Consider the following 27,508-nt stretch of genomic DNA (forward strand, 5'->3'; position numbering starts at 1 on the left):
TTACGATAGGTGAGGAGTAATAAAAAATAATACCAGTGTTGATGAGGGTGTGGACAGGGGGATAGTATAAAATGGAGTAATCTTTCTCAATAATAACTTAGTAGTATGTTTTCAAAAACCTTAAAAATATTTAATGCTCTCTGATCCCGTAATGCCATCTTTAAAAATGTAGACTAAGAAAGTAATTAGAGGTGGGCATAATGATGTTCACTTTAGCATTACTTGTAAAGCAGAAATTGGGAACAGTCTAAATACTGATAGTAAGGAAGATGGTTCATCAATTATGGTATATTAACTCGATGTAAATATATGGGCAGCCATATATTTGTTTTCATATATTCTGTTTTCAAAGAATACTTAGAAAATGCGAATGACTGGGGTGTGTGGGTGGCTCAGTCAGTCAGGTGTCCGACTTCGGCTCAGGTCACGGTCTCAGCGTCCTCGGATCAAGCCCCATGTCGGGCTCTCTGCTCAGCAGGGAGAGCCTGCTTCTCTCTCTCCCTCTGCCCCTCCTCCCCATTCCTGCTCTCTCTCTCTCTCGCTTTCTCTCTCTCTCTCAAATAAATAAAATCTTTTTAAAAAAGTAAAAAAAAAAAAAGAAAATGCCAATGATAGAATGTTAAATAAAATTGCAGAGAAAAAATACCTAGTTTTTCCCTTATAATTAAGAAGCTACTTACTGAAGCCAAAAGCTCAGAGCTAAAAGCTTCAAGTTTACTTTTCTAGAAAGTTTGTGGCCAACACCTAGTAAGTTATGTGTCGAGGTGTTCTGTATGGTGCCTGCTTTTTGTGGGAGTACTAGGCTCCTTCTTTGTATGGTAGCAGGTGGGCCTGCCTGCTCATTGACTGCATGTGATTGTCCCACTGCCTACTGGGAAGCAGGTTCCTGGAGCTGAGCTCCACAAGAACTTGATCTCCAGATGGTCTCAATTTCCATGGAACAGACTTTTGTTTTGTTTTGTTTTAAGATTTTATTTTTAAGTCATCTCTACACCCACCGTGGGGCTTGAATTCATGACCCTGAGATCAAGAGTCTCATGCTCTACTGACTGAGCCACCCAGAGACCTCCGTGGAACAGACTTTTTATTTTATTTTATTTTATTTTATTTAAGATTTTACTTATTTGAGAGAGGGAGATCGAGAGTGTGCAGAAGCAGGGGGGAGGGGGAAGGAGAAGCAGACTCCCTGCTGAGCAAGGAGCCTGATGTGGGGCTCGATCCCAGGACCCTGGGATCATGACCTGAGCTGAAGGCAGATGCTTAACTGACTGAGCTGCCCAGGTGCCGCTGGAACAGACTTTAAAGCACGGGTTGGGCTGTGCGCTTGAATTGAAATCTGTCCTCATGTTTCCTGTGGGGGAGTCCATAGCTGCCACTTTGTTTGATTTCATAACTTGGATGCCATCTCCTATCCCCAAACTGTAGTTCTTTCTGTCTTACATATTGGTCTGCATTGATGGTTGCGTTTGTTTTTCCCTCCTAATCATGAAGCTTTCTCAGGTTTCCCATTTCTCTGCCTCCTTTCTCTGGGGAAGTAATCTTTAACATATTACTTCTTCAGTGGTCATGTCTCTAAATTATATTTTCCATGCATCTGGGTTTCTCAGCCTAGGCACTCTTGGCATTTTGGGCTAGATAATTAATATAATCAAATCCCCAGTTAGTAGAAGTAATTTTTGAATTATCAATTGTGCTCATGGTAAATAAAATTAAAAATTATATGTAAGGGTATAAAACAAAGAATAAACCTCCCATTCCTCAGTCCTACTCACCATTGTAACTGTTAACAGTTCTGCTTTTTTTCTAGAATATTTTTCCCTTGGCATATGCAAGTACATGTACAAATGTATCTTTTCAAGAAAATGTTGTAATTCAGCTAGCTTGTGCTGGTTGATGTACCGGTTTGCAGTTCTTGGTACTTACCAATGTCTTGGGTCTCTTACAGAGTTAGCACTTATAGGTCTGGGTGTATGATAAGCTATTACTCCTTCCCTGTCCATCAGGGGCTCACCCCTTCAGCACTGTGGACACTGGGGCTGAGTCATTGTTTGTGGGCCGTCCTGGGCACTGTGGAGGTTGAGCAGCATCCCTGGCCCTACCCCTTCCATGCCAGGAGCACTCACAGTGTCTCCAGACATTGAGTGTCTCCAGTGGGGGGATTCACTGGCTTACACCAGATCTCTCCCTTCATGAACTTTAGAGTTAAACCTGAGTTTGAATTCTTCCTTTTCCTCTTACTGGCTTTGGGCAATATTTTGTGTTTTGTTTAGCTTAAAAGAAAAACCCCAATCAAACAGCTTTTTTCCTTAACGAACTAGAAAAGGAGTGGTTCCTGACCTTGCAGCCATATTGATGTGAGGGTGAAGTGGCATCAAGATCCTCAGGGCCCCAGCTCAGAGGGCAGCTGTGGTCACTGTTATTGCTTGGGAGTGGTGCCCACTGATGTGGTTTCAAGGCCCTTCTTGGCTGGGAGGCTGCTGGGGGCCAGGGACCTCTGTGCCCCTCTGCCACCATGAAGGGCTAGGCTTATGTCCCCCAAGGGGCTCCCCACCTTCTAACCATTTTTGCCATTGCTCTCCTACTTGGGTCTGCTGGTTCATAGACTAAATAAACCCTGTCCTCACGCCTGGATGCTTGACCATCCCAGCAGTTTTTTTTTTTAATTTCTAAAAAAATTATCATAGCTATATATTTTATATTTATTTGATGGTCACTTCTGAGTGGACAAGCCCGTTGAGTTTGGAAGACACATTGAGCCTTTAACAGCAAGTTACAAGGCAATCGTGAACATCCTGCAATGTGTTATAGCAATACACCTAGTTTGCACTTTGCAAACCTTTCTTTAAAATAAACTTCCCTTATGTAGTTTTGAATTTACAGAAAAGTTGCAAAGCCAGTACAGAGAATTCCCATATAGCCTACACCCAGTGTCCCCTGGTATTAGCATCTTACATCAGTGTGGTACATTTGTCACAACTATTGAACCAATATTAATACATTATGATTAACTAAAGTCTATACTTAGATTTCCTTATTCTTTCCCATCTCCCAGAAGATGTCCCTTTTCTGCCCCAGGACCCCACCCAGGACCACACATGACATTAATTGTCATGTCTCCTTAAGCCCCTCTGGGCTGAGATGGTTTCTCTGACTTTCCTTGTCTTTCATGCCTGGCCAGTCATACAGAGGACAGGTCAGGAGCTTTGCAGAGCATCCCAGATATGGGTTTTTCTGGTATTTTCTCGCATCCCGACTAGGGTTGTGGTTTTGGGTAGGAACACACAGAGGGGCTCATGCCGTCCACAGCTGATGTTGACCCTGATCCCCTGGCTGAGCCAGAACCCAGGGTTTTTAAACTTTGAATTACTGCCAACATTTAAAAATCAGGTAATTTTATAATGAAAGACCTCCCAGCTCCCCAGGATGCTTGGAAGAGCTGACGACATCAGGCCACTTCCCATGTGGTGACAGAGCGAGCCAGGTGTCCTCTCTCCAGGACCCCACATTGTCACCACCTGCCTGCCCTGGGCCCATCTTACACTTGTGACCCCAGGACGGGCCCACTGGAGCATGGCACACTCCACCCCCCAACCCCACCATGGCCCTCCACCCTTGTAGGGGAATGTCCCTGTGGCAGCTCATTCCCACACACAGCCCCCCAAGGAGGTGACTGTAAGTCAGAAAAGTGTGTTGGAATACAGGGGAGGGAAAGTTACCTGGGAGCACTTTGTGGTCAGTGTGAGGGACATGGCTGGCCGCTGCTGGCCATGTGGGGCTCAGGGCCACCGGCATCTGGGGCAGATGGAGAGGTGGCCTCGGGCCTCCTTCCTCCACACTGTCATCATTGTCGACTACGCCTGGGTCTCAGCCTTCCAGCTCCAGAGGTGGGAGAGAAGAAGTCCCTGTGGTTATAAGCTGCCCGGCCTGTGGTCACTTGTTACGGCCACCCTGGGAAACGCATACGGTTAGTGAGGCTCAGATCAGGAAGGACACAAGCTTCAGGAAACAGACGGGCCGTGTGTGTGGGACTTGCTGGGCGTGGCCTGTCTCGAGGTCTCAGGGTTGCTGCACTGGAGTTCTGGTTTTCTGGCACCACTAAACCCCCCTGGTTCAGCCTCCAAGTGTTGGGTGGAGTCAGATCTTGTGGGTCCATCCAGGAGTTACTTTTAGAGAGCAAGCAGTTTCCCTATTTGCCACTGCCCAGAATCTGGGGACATTTTTCACGGTCATGGCTGGAGTGGTCCTGGCGTCGAGTGGGTGGGGCCAGGGATGGCGCTCAGCCCTCCAGATCGCCCACCCCCCCCCCCCCAGAGAGTGACCTGCCCCCAGTGCCCACAGTCCTGGGGGGAGAAAACGTGGAGCAAGGTGACCTTCAGATTCCAGAACATCCAGTGGGTCTCAGCACCGGGACCCAGAGTGGTGCCGAGGCAGCTGGAGCTCCGGGAGGATGAGCTTATGCTCGCTCAGCACGTTTTGCCCTTGGGAGGCCGCAGGGCTGACCTGCAGAGTCAGGCGAGCCCCAGAGCCCAGAGCAGAAGCCTCCACTGCATCCCACGTGAGAGCAGGGTCGGGGTGACAGCACAGCCTCCACACCGGGGCCCCGAAGGCTGATGGGCTGGCGTGCCACCAGCTGCCACTCACCGACAGTCCCCGCACACCTACGACAACACACGCTCCCTGGAAGGCGGATGGCGGGGGCAGGCCCTCTTCTGGCCTTGGGGTGGGGGAGCACGGGGCAGGCCTCCTGGGCCAGAACCAAGAAGAAGCAGGCCAGATTTTACTTACTTCCAGGGAGGCTGCCTGTGTTGTGTGCATTCCTTCAACAGCATAGTCATTGCACACTTAGACTGAGAGTCTGAAAAGGAAACCCTGCAGGGCCTTGAAGTGGTGATGCAGGATCTCCCCGTGAGGAGTCCACAGACTTTCTGTAAAGGCCCACAGGGTAGGTATTTTCAGCTTTGCAGGCCAGCTGTCTTTGTTGCAGTTGCCAGGTTCTGCCTTTATAGGTACAGATGTGCCATAGATGGTGTATAAGTGAATAGGCATGGCTGTGTTTGAATAAAACTTTATTTACAAAGCAAGTAGTGGGCCAGATTTGCCCTCCATTCCCTGATAGATCAGCATTGCCTCCTTCCCAATTCAGAGGCCTCTCCTTACTAAAGTGATATTTGACACACAACTATCCCTTTCTTCTCAGGCTGGTTTCATCTCCTCTCTGAGCCTCAGTTTCCCCATCTGTAGAGTGGGGATAATTATACTCCTATGGGCTATGTGTAGATTGTTAGGTATTATAGGATGGTAGTTCTCATCTGGGGGGATTCTGCCCACAGGGAACACTGGGTGATGTCTGGGGACATCTGTGGTTGTCACGAACGGGGGTGCTCCTGACGTGGAGGGGGTGGGGTCAGGGATGCTCCTCCGCCCCCACAGTGCCCGGGACACCCCTGCAGAGAATGAACCAGCCCTGAAGGTGGGCCTGCGGGCCCAAGGGGGAGAGACCCTGGTGTAGATGAAAGTGTCTAATAAGGTAACTTGCAAAGACCGGGATGCCATGTTCTATTAGTTCTTTCTTTCTTTGGCCCACAGCTTCCCTCTTATTTTCCAGAATTCTCCATCCATAAAACCTTTGCTGTCCTCCAGGCCCAGGCGCTGGCTGCACACTCAGCAGGCCTCCCCAGTGAATGTGCCACGGTGCCCAGGTCGGCCTGAGGTGTCACAGAGGCTTGCTCCAGCAGGACCCCGTGGTGGGTCCACCGTGGCTGCCCGGGGGTACTGCTCAGCCACCTGTCCCCCCCCCACCCCCTACCCCACCCCCCGCCATCCCTGTCATAAGAGCAAACTTCCCCTGTTGATTAGCATATCCTGTTTTTAGCATCTTTCTCTTCTAGGTTTTATATAATCATGTCATTATTAGGCGCTGTCACAGGGACTTAATGCTCCCTCAGTCACACTCCGGAGCGTTCCGTGGCATCAGCAGCTAATTGCCCGTTGTCACTGTCTTTTCTCTTTTTCAGTAAACTCATTTTAGAATAATTTGAGATCCCCAGAGAAATGGGGAAGGCGGCACAGAGTTCCCACGGAGCCCACGCCCAGGTCCCCTGCGGTCCCCATCTTCCCTCGGGTGTGGTACATTTGTCACAGATAATAGACCAATATCGGCATGTTGTTATCCATACCTCAGATTTCTCTACTTTTCCCCTAATTCTCTTTTCCTGCCCCAGAACCTCATCGAGGACCCCATGTGACATTCACTTCTTACATCTCAGGCCCTGCTGGGCTGCGGCGGTTTCTCAGACCTTCCATGCGCATGAACCATGTCCTGCTCGGGGGGTGGGTCCCACGGTCTGTTACCCGTGGCGATTTTGCTCACCAGGTCTAGACATTCTGGGTGCCCTTTGCAGCCAAGGCTTGCTAGCCAGTGGATAAAGATGAGGTATTTACGACCAAGTTGGGGGATGGATTTTTTCAAGGTGATGGGAAAGCAGCCACCCTCTTAGGAATTTAAAAGTGGCACCTCTGGGGTTGTGAGTGTTCTGTGTTGCGGGAAGGTCTGAGATCATTTCGCTGGGTGACGGTCTGGGGCAGTGAGCTTTTCCACGTGACCCACGCACGGTCTAGTTTCGGGATGAGATCGGAATGCTCTCTCTGCAGGGATGCTATGAGCATCTGCGGCTAAAATAGTGCCATGTTTTAACACACCATCTTCTGCTCCGGGGGTTGCAAGCTGCAGCCTATGGGCCGGCCCCAGGCCTCCTGCTTTTGTAAATAAAGTTTTATTGGCACATGGCCACACCTGTTTTTCTACTATAGCCAGGTCACGTAGTAACCACAGAGAACACCTGCCTCACACAGCCGAAAGTATTGACCATCCGGCCCTTCGCGGGAACACTTTGCTGGGCCCTGGTGTTTTTGTCAACAAAGCTGGTAACTCAAGTTCTAAGGGATGAAGAAGTTGTGGTGTGTGACTTAACTCTGTGACACGTCTTATATAACGCAGAAGCTCCGATGATGAAGCAGTTGTGCTCTGTTAACAATGTCAGGCACTGATTGTGACATCTTACAGATGTCCGGCTCTCTATTCTTTTCAAGGATTTTATTTATTTATTTGACAGAGAGAGAGACAGCGAGAGCAGGAACACAAGCAGGGGGAGTGGGAGAGGGAGAAGCAGGCTTCCCGCGGAACAGGGAGGCTGATGTGGTGCTGGATCCCAGGATCCTGGGATCATGACCTAAGCCGAAGGCAGACGCTTAACGACTGATTCACAGGCGCCCCCAGATTTTCAGCTGTTTAATCTGGAAAGCACTCGTCGGGTAGGTGCTCCCGTCGTCTGTGTTACAGATTCGGAAACTGAGGCACAGAGGAGGCCGCGAGCCGGGAAGTCGGGACACACAGCGCGCCGCAGCGCTGCCTCTCGGATATAAGAATACGTGTCCCCACCCACCCCCTTCCGTGGGACTGTGTCACCATTTTAATTCTGAGTGGAAAAAGAAATCTGTTTCTACATACTGTCTTTTCTTTCTCTGTCTCCCTTTTTTGGTCAGACATTGGTCCTCTCCCAAATCAACTGCCTGTCCCTACATACGTTACAATTCCAGGTGGTGGGGGTTTGATGACCTCGCACAGGGGAGCGGTCCTGCCCCCTAGGACACAGGCGTGTCTGGGGACGTCTGTGGTCATCACAGCCGGGGGCTCCTGGCATCGAGGGGGTGGGGTCAGGGATGCTTCTTGGCCCCCACTGCACCCAGGACGCCCCCGCGGAGAATGACCCGGCCGTGTCAGCAGTGCCAGATTTTGGGGGAAGAATTGAGTCAGATCCCTGCCCACAGGCAAGGGCAGAATAAACCCCGATGGTCCTGGTGGGAGCCAGGTGACCCCCCCCGGGCTGTGTGGGGGAGGGCTGGGAGGGCCTCCGAGTGGCCATGGACCCGAGATCACAGGGCAGCCGCACTCCCTCCGCTCCCAGAGACTCCGCCTTCTGATACGTGGCTCCCGGAGGCCTTTAACCCTGGGGTCAAGCAGCCCGTACCCTTGTGTCCTGTCTGACCGGGGTGTGATGGCACCTGCCCTGGGACTGTCCTGGCAGAGCCCGGGGTCAGCCATGTCACCTCCCCCCTGGGCGCCTCCCCACGGTCCCGGCCCCCAGGCTTCTCCTCCCCCTCCATTTGCAATCAGAGCCTCAGTCAGGGTGACAGATTTAGATGGTTGCTGTGGTGACGAGGGAAGGCTGGGTTGATCGCTGCAGTGCCTAAAGGACAGGGCTGCATTGCTATATCGAGCCTCCTAGCAGGCAAGCAGGCGAGCACTCCTGCCCCATGCCGGGGGGTGTCAGCACGCGGCAGCGGGGGGCACGTCAGCATGAGAAGTCGAGGGGGCTCAGACGCCCCCGTCCCAGCCACTCATTTCCTGGAGAAGTGGACTGTAGCCTGGGCAGGGGAGATCTGCCCTCTGCCCTCTGCCCTCTGCCAGGTCGGGGCGACCCATCTCAACTGGGGGTGTCCTGCCCCCCTGGGGCGGTCGGGGGTGCCTGGGGAGATTGGCCTCCTCACAACTGAGGTGGTCTTGGCCTTGGGCGAGCGGGGCCGTGGGGTGCTGCTCTCCCCCCCACAGCGCCCGGGCGGCCCCACGGAGAGTCAGCAGTGCTGGGGGCGGGGGGAGGGAGAGATCCCGCTTCAGAGGGAAGGAGGTAAAGGCAGGGGCCTCGTTCAGTTTCAGAAATTTGGTGCTGGCATTTATGTTGTGATAATTCGTGAAATCACAAAGATTTCATTTTCTCACCCCTGTTGTTAGGCTGCTCTCCCCTCGTTGAATTTCTCATGTCCTACTGGGCTCTTGTGTCTCCCCACATTATCAGGCCAATAGATGTTGGGAAAACAAGAAAATGAAAAACCCAGCGCTGCTCAGTGCTTACCATTAGACACCTGTGATGGTTGACCAGACGTCTAGGTGAGGACGTCAGGTGAGTCCATGCTGACGGCAGGTGTATCAGCTCTCCGCTGATCCAGGCCCCGTCAGTGTCACGGCCCTGGTGTCAGGGCCCCGGTATTAGACCCTGTTGGTGTCCGGCTCCCGTGGGTGTCTTGGACAGTGATGTCTGCCTGGTGCCATCTTGCAGAAATCAGCTCATCACCGGCCACAATAGGCTTTCCGTTGGCCAAATGGGATTTGGGAGTAATCGAGGGCAGAGGTTTGGGACTGATTCTATTAGGGCTCTGGTCCACTCGGGTCCCTGGGCCTGGGGGATGGCTCTGGTGTAGGTTAATCCAGGCCTGAGCGTTCAGGAGAGGCTGATCCTCGCTGAACTATGTTGTTAACAATACTCACAAGAGCTTTGGGGGAAAAAGTAGGAAATGCATTTGGCCAGGACTGACCCAACTTCTCTCTGGGTCTGGTTCGTAACAGCTCGTTGAAGGAATCACTGGTGAAATGTGAGCACTTAGTGATCATCTGGCCTAAGACGGGCTCCCTCTCCCCTCCCGGCTCCCTCTCCCCTCCCGGCTCCCTTCCTCCTTTCTAAAATCGGAATTCTAATTTGTCTCTTCAAGACCCTCTCTTAATAGACTGCTTTTTAGAGTAGCATTAGGTTTATGGAAAAATTGAGCAGAAAATAGAGTTCCCGCATAGCCCCCGCCCCCTCCACGTTTCCCCGTCGTTACCATCTTGCTCTAGTGCTGCACATTTGTCGTCATCGATGAACCAGTATTGATATGTGACCGTTAACCGAAGTCCCAGTTGACATTCAGGTTCAGTCTTTGCCCCACCCCTCCCCCGGCCCGGGAGATTGGTAACAGGGTGCTACCCGAAAAGGGATTTAACCCCCAGGAGGGGACAGGGCACTCAGAGGTGGCAGCAGCTCGTGGCTAGTGTGTCCAGTTGGGCACAGAACCTCAAATAGAAGCTTCAGGAAGCTGTTGGGCAGGCTGTCGAGCAGGGCTCCCCCTCTTCCCTGCAGGGACTCCGTGGTCATCATCATGACTGGGGTTGTCGTGGCATCGAGTGCCTGGGGGATGCTGCTTGGTACCCCCAGTGCCCAGGATGCCCCCACCCCCACAGAGAATGACCCGCAGTGCCGGGACGTGGGGGGACCCTGAATTCTAGAGGGAGGGACAGTAGTGTTTGCACACAGCAGGACTGTGCTAACCCTCTGGAAAAATCCCGGAGGCTCTGATTGAGCAAAGTGGGTTGCGATGCGCCTTCCTCCCAGATGAGACGTCCTGTGTCAGTTGGGGCTGGCTCCTCAGTTCCTTAATCCAGAGATGCCGACCGTAGGCTCTAAGAGGCGCAGCCCAGCGTGATTCCTTCATCAGAGGTTGGCCTGTCATCTCCCCTAACATCCGGGTTCACAGCCCTGCTTTTGGGAGTTTCAAATCTCCAGGGTTGGGAGCTAAGAGTCCCGCTCCCCGTGTCCCCCACTCACCATTCGGAGACATCAGGCTTCAGAATAACGAGGGAAGTAGAAACCACCGGGAAATTACTGGTGGAAGCCCCTGGAGCCTTGGCTTGTGATTCGTGTGTTTTGTCTTCCCCTTTCCCATGGACAAACGATGCCGCTGATGGCCAACACCGGGGGCCTGCATGACCAGGCTCACCGCAGCCATGCCTGCGCTCACTGAGCCCCTGTACCTGTCCCACACGCTGCAGCGGGGTTCCAGCCCTTCCCGAGTCACAGCCAAGCCTCCGGGGGGACCTGGCCTTTGCCACCCAGCTCTGTGGGGGCGACCTGGTCTCCGCAGGCCTTCCCTTAGCACCGACTGGGGGTCAGGAAACCCCAGGGTCATGGCTGTGTGCTGTGTGCGTGGGGTGCGGCCCCTGCACGGCTGGGTCTTGCCCCTCCCGGGACGCTGGACTGGACCCCGGCATGGGCCCGGGGGCCCCTCGGGAGCTGAGGACCGCGTCCAGGAGTTAGTGCAGGGGCTGCACCACCTGGCAGATATCCTAAAAGCCACCGAATTGGACACTTGAAAGGGTGAATGTCATGGTCGGTGAATTTGATCTCAGTGTAAAGGAAAGGGAGAGAAAGGAAGTGTGTGAACAAGAGGAAGGTCCCAGGTCGTAAGAAGCGCTGCCCAGGACAAATGGTGGTGGTCCTTCTGACGCGGGCGCCCCGATGGCCACCGTTGGAAACTGTCCGTTTCCAGGTGTGATTTATCTCTCCCTCGGCACCGGGCACTTTCCTCCAGAGCTTTCTTTGTGTGTGTCTGAGGTCTGCCTGCCTCCCCGGCAGCGCCTCGGGCCAGGGTCTGCGTGGGGTCTGCAGGCTCTGCCGTAGTTCTCAAGTTCGGCGTAATTTTTGAACGAGGGATCCCAGATTCGTTTGGCTGCCAGCTCTGCAAATTCTGAAGCAGGTCCTGCTGCCGGGTCCAGCTCCTTGTGCCGCTGCTGGCCCTTCAGGAGGGCTTGTGGTTCCCTCTGACGGGGAAAGTGAAAGCCCAGCGTTTTTGCCTGGTGAAGGTCACAGGGACAGCCGGGAGCCGGCTGGTGCAACTGGCAGCCTGCGGTCTCGTGGGCCCCGGGACAGAGCTGCAGGGCTGCGTTGCTCAAGCGGGCCTGGGCTGAGCACAGCCAAGGTGGGGGCGTCTGTGGTGGTCGCCGAGGTGCTCAAGTTCAAGTGCAGGCTGGTGTTTCCAGGCTGGGGGCAGGGAGATTTGCAGTTGGTACACATGAAGGCAAAGAGTGAGAAACCATCTTTGAAAGGATTCATGACACCATGTTCATGATGGAGGTGAAACACCCAAGTGTCCCATCAGTAGTGAAGGGATACACACAGCGTGTCCCCCATGTGCGGGAGCGTCCCTCAGCCGTGAGCAGGAGTGAGGCGCCCACACGCACGGCCTCAGAGACAGACCCCGAGCCCACGACGCTCAGGGAGGGAACCAGACACAGAAGGCCACACGGGGTGTGAGTCCACGTGGGTGACACGTCCAGAACAGGCTCATCCGCAGACGGGAAGGGGGCGCGTGGGAGCCGGGGGCTGGGGGGAAGGTGGGGAGTGACCGTTGATGGGGGCGGGGTTTCTTTAAGGAAGATGAAAAAGCCCTAAAGTTGCTAGTTGTGATAGTTGCACAACTCTGAAAATACGAAAAAACCCTTTATTGTGTACTTCCTGTGTGGCATGAGAACTCTGTCTCACTGAGATGGTCTAGAAAACGATGCCTGGTTATCAGTCACTTGGCCGGTTTTGACAGCGTCCCCCAGCTATGTAAGGAGCTACCATGGATGCAGGGTGTCCAGGACCCCTCTGCACTAGTTTTGCAGCTTCTTGTGAGTCTTGATTCAGAAATAAAAACTTGAAGGATCATGTGCATAGACGGGTCTTGGCCTCCAGGGTCAGGGGCATATCGCTCCGGCCATTCGTCTCTCATCCCTGCGGGTCGGTCCTGCGTCCCAGGCGCCCTCTGGCCTGGCCTCCGGGCCGCAGCAGCTCTCCGCCCCACCAGCTTAGGGTTCCTGCAGCTCTGCCAGCCTGTCTGACGCGTTTCTGAGCCCGTGGCGCCACCTGCAGATGACGGTGGGGATTTCAGCTCTCCGTCCCAGCCCCTGGTTGACTACAAAGTGGCCCGAACGCCCAGAAAGGGAACCAGCATTTAAATCTTTGAATTGAATTATTTTTTTAAAAAAAGATTTATTTATTTGAGAGAGGGAGAGAGTGCATAGGGAGGGGCAGAGGGAGAGAGAATTCCAAGTCAACTCCTCACTGAGCGCAGAGCCTGACACGGGGCTCAATCCCATGACCCCAAGATCATGACCTGATCTGAAACCAAGAGTCGGACACTTCACCGACTGAGTCACCCAGGCGCCCCAGAATTGAGTTATTTTTAAATAACCTTTTAATTTAAAAATAATTATAGATTTTCGGGAGAGTTTCAAAGAGAGTTCCTGTCTGCTCATCGCCCAGTCTCCCCCATATGGCCACGCCTTCTGGACCCATGGTGTGTTTGTGGCGACCATGCACTTCCGTGAACCCAACCCCACTCTGTTCAGATTTCAGCGGTTTGCTCCTAATGTCCTTTTCCTGCCCCGGGACCCCATCCAGGACCCCACCTGGCATTTGGTCCTCATGGACCAAGGTCGGCACCTCCTTAGGCCGACCCCGGTGAGTTGGTGGGTACGCTGGGGCAGGGGCTTGACTCGGTTTCCACCTCTTCTTCACAGAATGACTGTGAGGGTCAAGTGATGTGGGCGAACATCTTTACAAAGCATGAAAGTTCACATGATTGTCCTACCCTTTCATCCATTGAGTTTGGGAGCCTTTGGAAAATTTAGCAGGGATGATCTTGCAAACTTCTCACAGACCGTTCTGGCAAATTGCCTTCTTAAGTCCCACCTCTGCACCGGGAGGCCTGTCCCTGAGGCTGGCAGGGCAGCCGAAAGGCAGGACCCCTAGAATGGTCTTTATGGCGGTCTGACTGAGAGCGCGAGACCCTTCTTCGCTGCCGCCACTGATGGACACGTTTCTGACCAAATGATGCCCCATTGAAGTGTTCCGTTTTCCTTCCAGGGAGCGGACGTGTGGTTCCTGAACCTCGGCGCTGAAGGCAGCTCGGCTTCGTGCACAGGTCAGTGTTGTGATGTTTCCTGCCTCCGCTGTCGAAGCGAACGTGGGGTTCAGTTGTCCGTTCTGGGCAGGGGAGAGAGGGAGGAGCTTGGCTTGGTGTGGAGGGTAGCCCGTCCCAAGCCACTGCCCGGAGCAGAGCCAAGTCTCTGGACATGGCAGATCTCTCAAACCTGGTGCCCATCCTGGCGACTGAGGCACTGTGCAGCCTCAGGAGGACTCTGAGCTCGGATCCTGCTCTCTGAACTCTCTCCGTCCGTCTCATCTGTTGGTCTCATTCCCAAAGGGTGTTGAGTGGCTTTCATCCTGCGGCGGCCCCCAGTCACCCCTTCCACCCGCCCATGAAGGGCTCTGCTGTCTCGTGGTGTTCTCTGTCCTGTGGTCTTTAGAGTCAACCTCGGTTTCCGGAGGAGATTCTGATGGAACTTTGATTAGGGTTGTGTTTCATTTGTCAGTACATCTGAGGGACATTGGATGTCTTTATAACGTTGGATATTCCCAAGCTCTGTGTGCGCGTGTTTAAATGAAAAAATGTTAGAAGAGGAGGCAGATCCTGAAGACGCACATCCCGTGGGTCTGTCTCCATGAAGTTTCTAGAAAAGGCCCGTCTGCAGGGACGGGAAGGTGCTTGGTGGCCGCCAGGGGCTGGGGTGGGAATGGGGACTCGCTGTGGGGGGTGGTCGGGCGAGCTGGTGCCCTCACCAGAGACTTCTCACCTTGTGTGCTTCCGACGGGCGAGTTTTAGGGCCCATAACGTGCACCTCAGTAAGGCTACAGGAGACATGGTTGGGTTCGGCTCGGGAGAGAGACCATGTCTGAGGACAGAGGCCAGGAGCCTCGATAGGAGCCCTGGGCCAGGTGTGACATGTGGGTGCCCAGCGGGTCCCACACAGGTGATCTCCCGTGTGGCGTCCATGTCCCAGAGTTGCCAGCCAGGGGGGCGTTCGGAGACCACCCACAGCGGCCGGGTAGAGGTGGACTGGCGTCCTGCAGAAAGGACAGTGCAGACAAAGGAGAAGCAAGGCCACTAAAGCCCCCGCCTGGTGACGGCGTGCCAGCCCCGTGACTGCGTGCTGACGTCTTGGTGAGCGTTCTGCCCCTGTCCCTCCATGAGTTCCATCCACACGCGTGATTCTGGATAAATAGGATTTACTCTTTAATGTGCTCCTCCTGCTCGATGGGCTGCTTTCCTTGTCAGTAAACCTGCGTTTCCCTCATCTTTCTTGACGCCCACTTAGCATTCCCCATCACAGGCAAATTGTTAGTCACTCCTTTTAAAATAATTTTACAGTTGATTTAATTGGTCTGTGGGGGTGTTTGTTTTCCTGTTTTTCTTTTCTCTCTCTTTTCTATATTCTGTGATGAATGTGTTCGTGCAAACGTTGTGCGTCCCTGGCCGGTTGTCATCGGGGCTGAACTCCCATACGTAGGTTTGCCGTGCGTGTGAGAGAGAGGGAGAGAATCAGGCTGTGCTGGCTTCCTCTACCCACAGCCGCTCGCCGTCTGCGAGGCCATCTGCCCGGCCAGTTTCAGTGCTGCGGGGGCAGGCTGCTGGGGATTTCTGCGTTTCCCCCAGCTGTGCCTTCTGTGAGCGCCCTCGCTGACCTCCCTGGTGGGGGTCTGTCCCCCTCGTTGGCGATGTTCTTGAGCTCTTCATACGCCGTGTTTGAGCTTCCCGTCTTTCTCTGCGTGGACGCTGGCTGGTGTCCGTCACCCCCGCTGTGACTGTTGCTCTGAGCGGGTCGTGTGCCACTGTCCTCACCGTGGGCTTTCTCCTACCGATTGAGTACACTGGCCTTTGTGTCTGTCTCCTTTGGCATCCCCCCAGATTTCAAGATGCTAGAAAGCAAGTCACCTGCGTTTTATTCGGGTTGCATCTTTTATGCTTAAATCTTCGACACAGATTCTCTGACGGGTCTGACCCCCGCCGTGCGGGCTGGGGTGGGGGGCACCGGGCAGCGTGGCGGGGGGAGGGGCGCTGGTGGAGGGGCGCAGGATGACTCCGTGAGCTGGCAAGCCGTGGGCAGACCTGGCAGGGGCTCGCCTGTAGGAGCTCCTCGCAAGGGTGCATGCCAGGCTTTTCCTGGTTCGGTTTTAACTACACAGCCACTCGCGGAGCACATCCTGTTTGTCAGGCGCTGTGTGAGGTGTCTGTGGGCGTCCAGCCATGCTAGAGCCCGGCCAGGGTTTACCATCTCTGAGCAGCCGGGTGTCGCTGAGCGAAGGCCCCCGCCACCTGTCCTCCAGCAGATGCCAGAGCTAAATGATGAGCAGGAGTTTGGGCTGTTGGCTCCTGGGGTGTGGGGCTGGGGGTCCAGGCCAGAGCGCGGCAGTTCCCGCTGGCGGCCACGAGGGGGCAGAGAAGGCCCGCGGCCTGGGCCTTGAGCCGGCTGTGGGTGGAGGTGGGGCCGGCGGCGCAGGTATTTCCGACCCTCCGCTCACCCCTCTTGGAGCTCCATGACCACCCTGACCCATGCTCCAGGACATCCCCGCACCGAGAGTCCCTGGTCACCCTGTCCCAGGCGCCTCGCCCCCCGCCTTGCAGATCCCCAGCCTCCCCTGCCTGGGACCAGCATCTGCAGCTGGCCCCTTCCCCTCAGGGGGAGGGAAGCGCTGACCTCGCGACCTCGGGGGCGCAGGGCACCTGCAGCCCCAAGTCCACCCTGGACCCGGCACGGCCCAGTGGCCAGAGCGGAGGCTGTGGTACAGGAGCAAAGGCACAAGATTGGGGGTGGGCGGCCTGCACTCCCACCTCAGAGACTGCGTCGCGCTTCTGGAACGTTCCCCCCTCCCTCTTCTGGAGCAGTGGCTGGTGGCTCCAGCCCCACACAGCCCTTCCTCTGGGGCTCCCGTGGGCCTCCGGGGCGTGGCCTCTGGCCCGCGTCACACCTTCTAGTGCAGTCTCCTGGGTGCTCACTGCCTGGGCACAGGGTGGCCCTGCCACAGACTTCGTCCCTTCCCTCAGCAGGGGTTTCTGCGTGCCTGGGCCAGGCTCTGGGGAAGTGGCAGTGCCCGGAACAGGGTCCCGCAGAGCTGACGTCCTAGCAGGACCTGGGGACCCACTGCAGGTTCCCCACCTCAGCTCTGCTGACATCAGGCAGGTCACTCTCTGGGGCGTGTCCCAGGCGCTATGGGGACGCGGGGCAGTCTCCCTGGCCCTACCCACTGGACACCAGGAGCTCCTCCTTCCACGGTGGAAACAACCACGGATGTCCGCAGACATGGCCCAGGTCTCCTGGGGGCAGGGTCCTGGTTTCTCTCACACTGTGTCTTTAATGGGGATCCTGGCCACTGGGTGGGTCTTCCCGATGCCTGGGAAGCTCTGGGGGCTGGGAGCTGATGCTCGCCTCCTGGAGCGGCAAGCCAGTGTTCGGTCAGCCTGGCAGCTGTGGGGGATAGCTCTGACCCCCCGTCCCCTGAGGGCACTAGACTTTCACCTGGGCAGTCACCTGGGCTCGGTGTTCTGGGCCCTCATGGTGCTAGCTTTCCTTTGGATAAGACATTGTCTTGGAGCTGAATCTCGTGTCCAGAGCCGCGATTTCCAGCATGGTAGGCATAAACTACCGGCAGCTCCGAGCACCCGCAATGGGGCCACCGGGGAAATGATATTTTGCATATATTAGGTTAAATCTGTGATTCCTAATTGAGGGCGATCTTGCCCCCAGGGGACACTGGGCCGTGTCCGGGGACATCTGTGGTCATCATACTGGGGGTGTAGCACTGACTGCGTGGGGCCAGGGATGCTGCTCAGCCCCCACTGTGCTCAGGGCACCCCCACAGTGTGGCCCGCCCCCCCCATGTCCACGGTGCCGGGGGAGGGGGAGAACACTCTGGACGAGGCATTTTCCAGCCTTCTTGCTCACGGCAGAGAGTACAAAAGAATTCCGTGACCTTCACACAGCAGAGTGTGTTGTTCTGATTGCTGCTCGTTCTCCTGAGAGCTTTTGAAAACATTCCTGCTGAAAGCACGGCTGCAGCCTTTTGTCTCCAGGGTGGCCCTTGTGAGGAGCGAACTCCAGCCCCAGCCTGCTCGTCAGAGCGCCCTGCTCTCCCCCTGCGTGGTTACCCGCTCCAGGTCTGTCCCAGGCGTGTGGAAATGCGTGCTATTATCAGTTTTTTCTGCGGACAAGCTGTTCTCCTGCAAGAACTGCCAAGGTCGACAGTCAAAACCTTAAAACATTCTGCTCGCAAAAGCTCATGGGGCTGCCGCCGCCTTCTGAACAGAAAACACATACAGAACATACATGATTAGGGGGCCCACGGTGTCCAGACCTTCTCCCTGCAGCCCGCAGGCTCTGATCGGGCAGACTGGGACACCTGGTGCTTCCCAAGGCAGTAGGGGCGGCTCACACAGGAGCGTGACCCTCCCCTGCAGGCGCTTGCCCTGGGCTGTTGTGCCCCAGGGGCCACGTGGCCTCGTGGTGGGAGGTCTGTGGCCATCAGACTGGGTGGGTGGGGCCGGGGATGCTGCTCAGCCCCCCACAGCGCCCAGGATGCCCCCAGAGAGTGACCTGCCCCGATGTCCACCGTGGTGAGGGGAGAAATCCCCGCTGCACGGGACCCTCGCCTCCAAGGGGGAGTCAAGATCACACCTTCTTGTCCACGTGCGCCACTGCCTGGTTTCCACCCACACTGACTCCAGACCGTGTGGGCCAAAGTGTGCCAGAAGGTTATCTCACTGGCTGGCTGGTGCCGTCACCACCTGCTTTTACCGAGTTGACACGGGACCCCGGCGTGTTCACATGGGGCATTGCTGGAACCGGGGCTGCGAGAACTAGAGCAGCCTGGTAGCCACACAGGGGTGGAGACCACGCCTCCGTGGGCACAGGGACGTTGCTGGACAACCGCTCGCACAGTCAGCCTCCCTTGGGGCAGGGCATGGCGCACACGTGCCCTTTGTCATCCAGCTGCAGCCTCTTGACTCAAAACACACACAGGGTGACAGTCACATGTGACAGGAAGGTGGGGGCAGGGGAGATGGGAGCCCTGTGGGGGGCAGCGGGGTCACTGCATCTTCCCAGGGCCCATTCTCAGCCTGATTCCCTTGGAGCCCATAGATTGGTGGCTCCTCATTTCCTTTCCTCCCATGTCTGTGTGCCGGGGCCCCGCTGGGCTGAACTGCTCATAGCTGCCTGCAGAAGCCCCTGGCGGAGGACACAGGACACGGGGTCCACGGGACAGAGGGGGTACACAAGACAGAGGGCTCAGGCACGGCCTGGGGAGGGCCTGCTGGGACGTGCTCAGCAGCGGGAGACAGGGAGAGGGACTCGGGGGGCCCAAGAGCTCCTATACCAACTGCAGCCTGGCAGAGGCCTGAGCAGGGGCACCAAATGCAGGTCCGTGGGTGGTTGGGGGCTTGCCTCTCATGGCCACAGACGGAATCACCGGTGGTCTCTAATTGTCCTTGGTGCCACCTGTGTGCGGTGGTAACTGGAGGTGAGGCCTTCAGAGGGGTGATAGTGTGGTTTCTAGTAAGGACGTATCTTGGGTCTTCATGCATGTTACCTGGCTCACCGCTCCCCAGACTTCGGAATGTCTGAGCAAGAGGAGCATCCCCTGTATCTGACCGACCCTGACAGGGACCAGAAAACCCCAGGGCCGTCTCATAGAGTGTGTTAGCGTAACAGGTAACCACACACCCAGCAGCACCGTGTCTGTCGGCTCCCGGTTCTGCAGGACAGCGCGGTTGCTGCTATTCTCAGGGCCTCACCAGGCTCTGCCAGAGCTGAGTGCCCATCGAGGCGCGGTGGAGAAAGAAGCCACCCCCACGTTCACTTTGGCCGTCGGCAGGATTCAGCTTGTCTTGCTAGTGGCCAGCAAGGGACCACCCTGAGCTCTCAGAGGCCACTCTCGGGTCCTGCCAAGCCACATGGTCTCCTCCACTGGCCTCCTCACGTTCCCAGCCTCTCGCTTCAGGAAGGTCCCTGACCCTTTGAAGGGCTCACTTGCTGAGGCCGGGCCCACCCAGGTGCATTCCCTTTTTAATTAACTCAGCCGACCGATTTGGAGGCGTAGTTCCATCGTTCAAACCCCTTCTTCCGTACAAATCGTCTAAGCAGCGGATGGCATTTATCACACTGCCAGGCCCCGTCCACACTCAGGGTTAGTCCACACAGTGCGCTCAGCAGGGAGCAGGGATCTGGGGGCTCTTAGAATCCTGGCGGCTACAAAGGGGAAGAAGGGAGCAGAGTCACTCGAGACATAGCCAGGCCTGAGCCTCAGCCAGGGCTGCGCAGGAGGTGTCTTCCTCCTCCTTGTCCGACTTCCAGCCCCTTCTTGCCGGGAGTATTGCCAGGACTCTGGGGGGGTCAGGACTGGGGGGAGAGAGGGGGTGTCTGGAGAAGGTGTATCTTGTCCCAGGTACACCTAAACGTACCCATGGCTTCACCTCATTTTTTAAAAGCCTGTATTTTGAAATAATTACAGATTTCTGGGAAGTTGCACGCTCTCCCACAGCACGGCCCCATGCCCCCTCCGCCCAGCTGCCCCTGGTGGTGGTATCTCTCGTCACTATAGTGCAAAACCAGGCAATCGGCGTGGGGACCGTGTGTGCGCAGTTCCCTGCCGTTTGCCACACGCGCACACTCGGCTTCGCCCCGTTGAGGCGTGTGCAGGCCCGTCACATGCCCGTCAAGTGGACAGAACTCGTTACGTGCGTGCGCGGCGCCCACGGGGTCAGGAAGCGGGAAACAGACACGAGGTGTCTGCCTCGATGGCACCATGGGCCACGCCCCCTGCTCCGGCCTGTGCCCCCCTCCCCCCACAACTCTGGGGGGGCCTCGCCTGCCCCCTCTTCAGGCAGCCGGCCCTTCCAGGGGATGGGGAGAAGCCCACGTGGCGGGAGCGCCAGCACCAGAAGGCTCAGGTTCAAATCCAGGCGCAGAGTCTGACACATAGGAGGTGTTCCCCATGGTGGGGGCAGACAGTAGCCGTGCAGCTGCGTCTTCCAAGACGGCGCCCCAGGAGGGCTCCCTCTGGTGTCACGCCCTGTCTAGTCCCTGCTCTTCGGGTGCGGGGAACCTGTGAATGGACGGATGCCACTCCCGAGGTTAGGCTAATGTGAAATGGCAAAAGGGATTTTGCAGATCCAGGAAGACCCCTAATCAGTCGACTCTGGGTTCATCAGAAGAGACGGTGCCGGGTGGGCCTGACCTAATCAGACCAGCTCTTGCAAGAGACCGGAAGCACGTCCTGAGTACTCAGGTTCGTGGGTGCGGGGGGCTGAGGAACGCGGACGGGGAGTTAGTGCTGACCAGGGGTTCGGGTCTGTAAGGTGAAAAAGTTGTACACGTCCATTGCACATCAACACGGATGTTTTAATACTAATGAACCGTACACACAAAACGGGTGAGATGGTTGTGTTTTTTTACCAAAATAAAGAGACGGAGACGGAGAGAGCAGGAGCTCAGCAGACATTCTGCAGCCTTGGCGAAAGCCAGTGGCCGCGTCGTGAATGGTCAGAGCAGCGCCCCCCGTCCAGGAGCCAGCCCGGAAGTGGGGGGGCCTCCGTCCGGCAGCTGTAGAGGAGAGCCCAGCACCCCCAGCCCCTTGAGGTCAGGCCGGCGAGAACTGAGTGGAGGGCCCCATTGTGTCCGTGTCACAGATAAGAAAACGGCGGCACAGGGCCTGAGTGACTTGCCCCGGGGCCACGCGGGCAGTGTTTTGCGACGTTCAGATCAGCGGCGTCCGTCCCGGGGGCCAGACTGGAAGCTCCTCGGGGTCAGGGATTTTGTCTGACCACTCGCGGGTGCTTAGCGCGTGAGGGAACGGAGAGAGGGCTCCGGCCTGGTCTTCACCTGACCTGCCCCGAGAGGGGAGTCTGTGACCGGGCCCGGTGACATGTCAGGGACCAGGGACAGAGCCCGGGAGAAGGATCGCATGCAGCTTCCTCGGCGGAGTCATCCCTGGAGCCGAGCTCTGAGCTCATTAGCCTCCTGGAATGTGACACGCTGTTCCCTGGCTCCCTGACTCATGTTCCTGCTCATCCAGACCTCTGCTCCTAGGGGAGCCGGGCACCCACGTGAGGCTCACGAAGCCAGGAGCAGCCGGAGGGACAGAAAGCAGGGTCCGGCAGCACTCCCGGTGGGCGGTGGGTGTTTCTGGCACTGGGCTGCCAACTGTGGGCGTGGGGACAGGCACACGGAGTACGTGGGCAGCGCCCGGGATGCAGGCTGGGGTCACACCCACTGGTCCTCCTGGCAAACCATTAACCAGGCCTTCTGTGTGCCGGGGCCGTGGGGTAGAGCCAGCTGGCTCCCCGGGCACCGTGGACACTGGGCCGCGTCTTGGGCACTGGGGGCGGGGGTCAAGCAGGATCCCGTCCCCACCCACTCAATGCCAGGAGCTCCCCCCCGACCCAGTCGTGACAGCCACAGACGTCTCTGTGTCACTCAGGGTCCCCTGGGGCAGGACTGCCCTGAGTGAGACCCCAGCTGAGCAAACGGACGGTGACAGTCCTGCTGGAGAGTGAGAGCAGGCGTTCAGGGAGGCCTTCCTAGAGGAAGTGATGTCTGAGTTCAGGTTGATGATGCCCTGGAGCTGGCTGGGGGCAGGGGGACCTTCCAGGTGCACAGCGGTGGATGCTGGTGCCAGGACCGAGGGTGTAAGCTGAGGGAGAGGAAGCAAGGAGGCCAAGGGCAGAAGCTGTGCCTTATCCGAGGGTTCCAGGCCCACCCGTGGCAACGACAAACTGACCTTGTTTTCCAGATTAGGAAACCAGAGAAGGTGAGGGTGCCTAGTCCCCTCCAGCGGTGGTGGGCACAGGTCCCCGGGGGCCTCAGGCCAGCTCGGGGAGTGGGGTGGGCGTAGGTGCTGGAGCAAGGCCCAGGAAGCTCAGCCCCTCCCAGCTCTGAGACCCTCCGTCAGGCAGGCACCTGCCCCCACCCTCAGTTTCCCTTTGGTGCAACTGGGGTGACAACCACCCTGATGCCCAGGGTCATTGCAGGGAGTCGACGAGGTAAGCAGCTCCCCAGGCCAGGGCTCCGGATGAACAGGCAGCATGTCCCTTAGCCTGTGGTCAGTGGAGGCCACCCTCCCCAGGGACCTTCCTCTTTGGACTCTGCCTCCCTCCTTTCCAAAGACTGCCAAGTTCACCTGGCTTCTCTGGTATCCGAGGAAACACCAGGACTGAGGGAGAGGTCCCAGGCCCTTCGGCAGGTGGGTGGCGAAGCTGGACCCCTGCTCCTATCCCGGTACTTTCCCCTCTGACGGGGGATGAGAAAGAAGGGGCAGAACCGCGTGGACAGAGCATGCCCCCTGGCCGAGAGCCCACCTCTCCGGGCCCGGCCTGCATCCACCAGGAAGGACCGCAGCTGGGTGGTGGTCCGTGTCCTGAGCTGACCTTGTTTTCCTGGTTCTCGGGGCAGGAACGGCCCGGCCCACAGAGCGGACCTCTCCACGTCCAGTGAACACCTGGGACACGGCGGGGTATGTGGGGGTGGGGGGGCTGGGCTTCCTGGTCCACTGCCTGTGCTCCCCTTCCTGGCACCTACAGGGAAGGTTGGCAGAGCTGGTCTCTGCATCCTTCCCAGAGGACCAGCTTGCTTTGCCGTGCCCTGGAGGGAGCCCAGCGGAGATGGCAGCTGGGGACAGTCACCTGCACCACGAGGCCACCAGGGCCACCATGTTTATGCACCGGCCATGTTGCACCACACGTGAGCGTTTGGAGCACTTTCTTTCTTTCTTTCTTTCTTTGGTGGTAAAATACACATAAAATTCACCGTCATAACTGTCTCTAAGCGCACAGCTCCGCGGCATGAAGCACACTCACACGGTCCTGCAGCCACCCTCACCCTCTGTCTCCAGAACTTTCCATCTCCCCACACGAAGCACAGACTCCCCACCCCCTGCCCCAGCCCCGGCTCCCACCCTCTCCTCTCTGTCTGTGGGGACGGGACTCCTCTGGGGACCTCCTGGGAGTGGGGTCCTCCTGCGGGATGTGTCCTTCTGGGTCTGGCTCCTCTCACTGAGCCCGGTGTCCTCGGGGTCCCTCCGAGTCATGGCAGGTGTCGGGGTCCCTTCCTTCCTGAGGCTGGAGCGTGTTCCCGCGTGGGGACAAACCATATTATGTTCATTCATCCGTCAGTGGGCGCCTGAGCTGTTTCCACCTTCTTTTTGGCGGCTGTGACTCAAGCTGCTGTGAACGCGGGGCTCCGGGTGCCTGTTGGAGTCCCTGCTTTCACTTCTTTTGGGGATAAAATACTTTTATCCTGGTTTAACACCTCACCCCAGCCTGCAGGTCACCTGCCTGCCCTTCAGGACACAGGGGAGCCCGGTCTGAGCTGCAGAATCCAAGATATGGCTTCTCCCTCCCCCACCCTCGCTTGGACCCACACACCCCTAGGAAGACAAATAGACTTTTGACATAAATACAGATGCCATGGGATGCAGGTTCCCAAGGTGCAGATGGTGTAGGACGAGAATGAACTCTCCCTGCCCCCTGTGCCCTGGGCCTCCCTGCCTGGAAGCAGCCATTACCGGTTTCTGGGTCTTTCCCTGGACATGCTCCGCCTCCAGGCACCATTTCTGACCCTTAATTCTTGCAGGGTGAAGTCGTGCACCCCTCAGAAGCACAAACGTGAAGCCACTAAAAGGCGTGGCTCAAAGGGAGGGGAGGAGGGCCTGTCAGGTGGCCAGGCCTGTGTCGCAAGGCTCCAGGGACGCTCACCTCGGCGTTTGGAACCGCAGAGGGCCCGCCCATCGGGGCCCAGGCCCGGCCTCACCATAGCAGCTGTTGAACAACGATAACGTGCCTCCATGTTAGGGGCCGTTGTCTGTGTCCCCCAAATTCCTACGTGGAAGCCCTTACCAGCCGGCTGGTTTGGGAGGCGATCGGTGTTAGGCGAGGTCATGATGGTGGGGCCCCCATGGTGGGATCAGCGTCCTGGGGAGGCGAAGACGAGAGAGAGGCCAGGGCGCTCTGTCCCAGACCCAGTGAGGAGGGGGCCGTCAGCGAGGAAGTGCCTCCCCACCAGGGACCGACCCTGCGGCCCCGTGATCTCAGACTTCCTGCCTCCTGAACCATGAGAAGCAATGACCAGTTTAGGGCGCCCTGTGTGCGCTGTTCTGTGATAGCAGCCAGAATGCACTAATACAGCCCATCAAAATATTTTTAAAAAGAAAAGAAAAAGGGAAAGAAAAGCAGTCTGCGAAAGGCACCACACGGCAGTCACCCGAGGGCTGAGGGCCCCTTCAGGTCCTCAGAGCGGTTTCCGCACACAGGGTGGATTGAGCTGGCTCCTCTGTGAACAGTAAGGGTGTGGGGAGGGGAGACCAGAGAGGCACGTGCCAGTGGCCTGGGGTCACTGCAACAAGAACCACAGGATTTCTTTCTCCCACATTCTGGGGTCAAAAGTCTGAGGTCGAGGTGAGGCAGGGCCACGCTTGCTCCGCAGTCTCCAGGGGAGGGTTCTTCCTGCCCCCTCCAGCTCCGGGGGCCCAGCGCCCTGGGGCTTGTGGCCGCATCCCTGCAGCGTCGGCCTCTCCCTGTGTCTCTCCTCTTCTGATAAGGACGCCAGTGCCTGGGTCAGGGCCCACCCTAATCGTGCACGGTCCCTCATTTTAACATAACCGGTTACCCCCGCAGAGACCCTCCCTCTCTTCCAGTAAGGTCACTGCAGAGCCTGCTCCAGCTGCTTAAACAAAGCGCCTCAGACGGGGCGGTGTTAACAACGACTGTGTTCTCAGGGTCCTGGAGGCGGGAGGTCCGAGATCAGGGTGTCGGCTGAGGCGGCTCTCCTGGGCGTGCAGACACCATCCCCTCCCCATGTCCTCACGGGGTCGTCCCTCTGTGCATGTCTGGGTCCCACCTGCTCTTCCTGCAAGGACACGGTCATACTGGACTAGGGCCACTCTTGTGACCTCATTTAAATTAATCACCTCGTTGAAGGCCTTGTCTCCAAGTACGGTCCCACTGGGGGTTCGGGCTTCAACATAGGAATCTGGGGGACACGATTCAGTTCCTGTCAGTCACCTTCTGAGGCTCCCAGGGACATGAATGAGGGGACGCGCTATCCAGCCCACCAGGGGGGTGGGGGGTGAACTCAGTCCTCCATCGGGGGGGCTGTGCAGGAGGGAAGGGGGCACGGGTCTCCCCAGGAGGAGGCCCCGGGGCTCGTCGGAGCGGCACAGATGGACCTCTGTGTGCGAGTCACTTAGCCGAGCTGTGGCCTGACCTTCGGGGCGCCCTGCCAGGAGGGGAGCCCTCACCCCCATCCTTCACCCCTTTTATAAATGAGGGTGGAAACGGCTGAGAGAGGTTGCCCAGGGTCACAGAACAGCCTGAGCGCCGCCCACGACCTCCACCCTGCAGGTGGGTTCTGTGCCCGGCGCCGGCTTCCCAGCCAGGGTTGCCAACGGCACGAGGAAGCCCCCAGGGCCCCCGATGTGGCTGGCACCAAGGGTCTGGGAGCCCTCTGACCCCTGGGACGTCCCCCCAAAATCTTTGCTTTTGCTTTCATTTACTTTTTTAAAAAAGATTTTTATTTTTCAGCAACCTCTACACCCAACATGGGGCTCGAACTCACAACCCCGAGATCAAGATTCACATGCTCTCCCGACCAAGCCAGCCAGGCGTCCCTTTTCTTTTGCTTTTAATGGCTTGAAAGTGTTGCATTCTTGCCTGAGATCTCTCTAATTTGCTTGGATGGGAAATGATTTGGATTTTTTCCCTTCTGTGTATCATGTTGATCTTGAGGCTGAACGGCCCTTTGGGGTGGACCCTGCTCTGGGGGGTCGGGGTCGGGGGCCAGTGCGGGGAGGGCCGTAACTGTGTCTGTGGCCGGATCGCAGGGCGGGGCAGCGAGGGCGAGACCGGGCCTGTGCAGATGAAACCGGGCGGCGTCCGGGAGCCAAAGTACAGGCCTGTTAGCTCTGTTTTCTTAATTCTACCAGTTTTTTAAAAAAATGTTTTTATAACAGCTTTGTTGAGATAAAATCCCCTCGCCATACGGTTCGCCTTTTTAAAGTATACGATTCAGTGAGTTTTAGTACATTTGCATGGTTGTGCAACCATTTTGTTATCTAATTGCAGAACATTCCGTCACTCCAAAGGGAAATCCTGCCCCCATCAGCAGGGTCCCCCCCCCAGCCCCCGCCCCCACGAGCCCCCTTCCCGTCCGCGGATGAGCCTGTTCTGGACATCCTTCTGTGTCTGGTTCCCTCCCTGAGTGTCGTGGGCTCGGGGTCTGTCCCCGGGTCAGCACATGGTTCTCTGTCCGGGCTTCAGGACAGAGGTTCTCAAACTCTCTGGTCCTGAGGATTCCGAAGAGCTTTTTATGCAGGTTTTATTTATCAAAGTCACTGACTTGAAATTAAAATTGCGATTTAAATATTTATTACTTCACTTAGAAATAAGAGTAATAAATGCTAAGTGACTTATTTTTTAAACAAAAAGTAACCGTGTTTTCAAAAAACAAGCAGATTTGGTGCAAAAGTGGCAGGGGGCGCCCCAGAGCCTGGGCCAGACCGAGGAGGCCACAGAGCAGGACGGCCACGCCTGGTTTGGGGTCCTGCGGCGGGAAAGGGCGTCCGGGGGAAATCCAGGGGCACCCGTGTCAGGCGTGGCTGTGTCACCTTTCCAGCTGCCACAGACGCGCCCTGAGAGGGAAGACGCTCCCGTGAGGGGCACTGGGTCGAGGGTAGACCGAACTCTCTCTACTGTCTTTGCAACTTTTCTGTAAACCCCAAATTATTCCAGATGAAAACTTCGTTTAAAAACATGGGGCAAAAACAACCAAACATGAGCAACAGAACGAAGGGAAGCGGGGTTGAGGGCAGTGGCCGTGGTCAGGGGAGGGTGGGGGACGTCCGCCCTGGACCGGGCGTCCCCACAGGAGGAGCTGGGGGTGGAAGAGGGACCCAGAGGCCACGCAAGTTAGCCAGCCCTGACCCAATCCAGTGACGTACCCGAGACAGTCAGTCATCACTGCCGGACCTGGGCCGGGGGGCCGGGGATCCAG

The 27,508-nt window shown here is 56.8% G+C and overlaps 1 protein-coding gene across 2 annotated transcripts in view; it reads left to right on the forward strand.

The window, feature by feature from the left end:
• Positions 1-27,508, forward strand: part of GNG7 (G protein subunit gamma 7) — a 120,608-nt gene that overhangs the window by 17,650 nt on the left and 75,450 nt on the right. For both annotated transcript variants that reach the window (XM_028126177.2, XM_028126178.2), the window contains one exon: positions 13,497-13,554. The gene's annotated coding sequence lies outside the window, so the exon portion shown is untranslated. The remainder of the gene's footprint in view (positions 1-13,496; positions 13,555-27,508) is intronic.

The sequence above is a fragment of the Eumetopias jubatus genome, unplaced genomic scaffold, assembly GCF_037043125.1.
Source record: "Eumetopias jubatus isolate StellerSeaLion01/CBP00866 unplaced genomic scaffold, mEumJub1_p1.0 scaffold_1, whole genome shotgun sequence".
In the NCBI taxonomy this organism is placed as follows: Eukaryota; Metazoa; Chordata; class Mammalia; order Carnivora; family Otariidae; genus Eumetopias; species Eumetopias jubatus.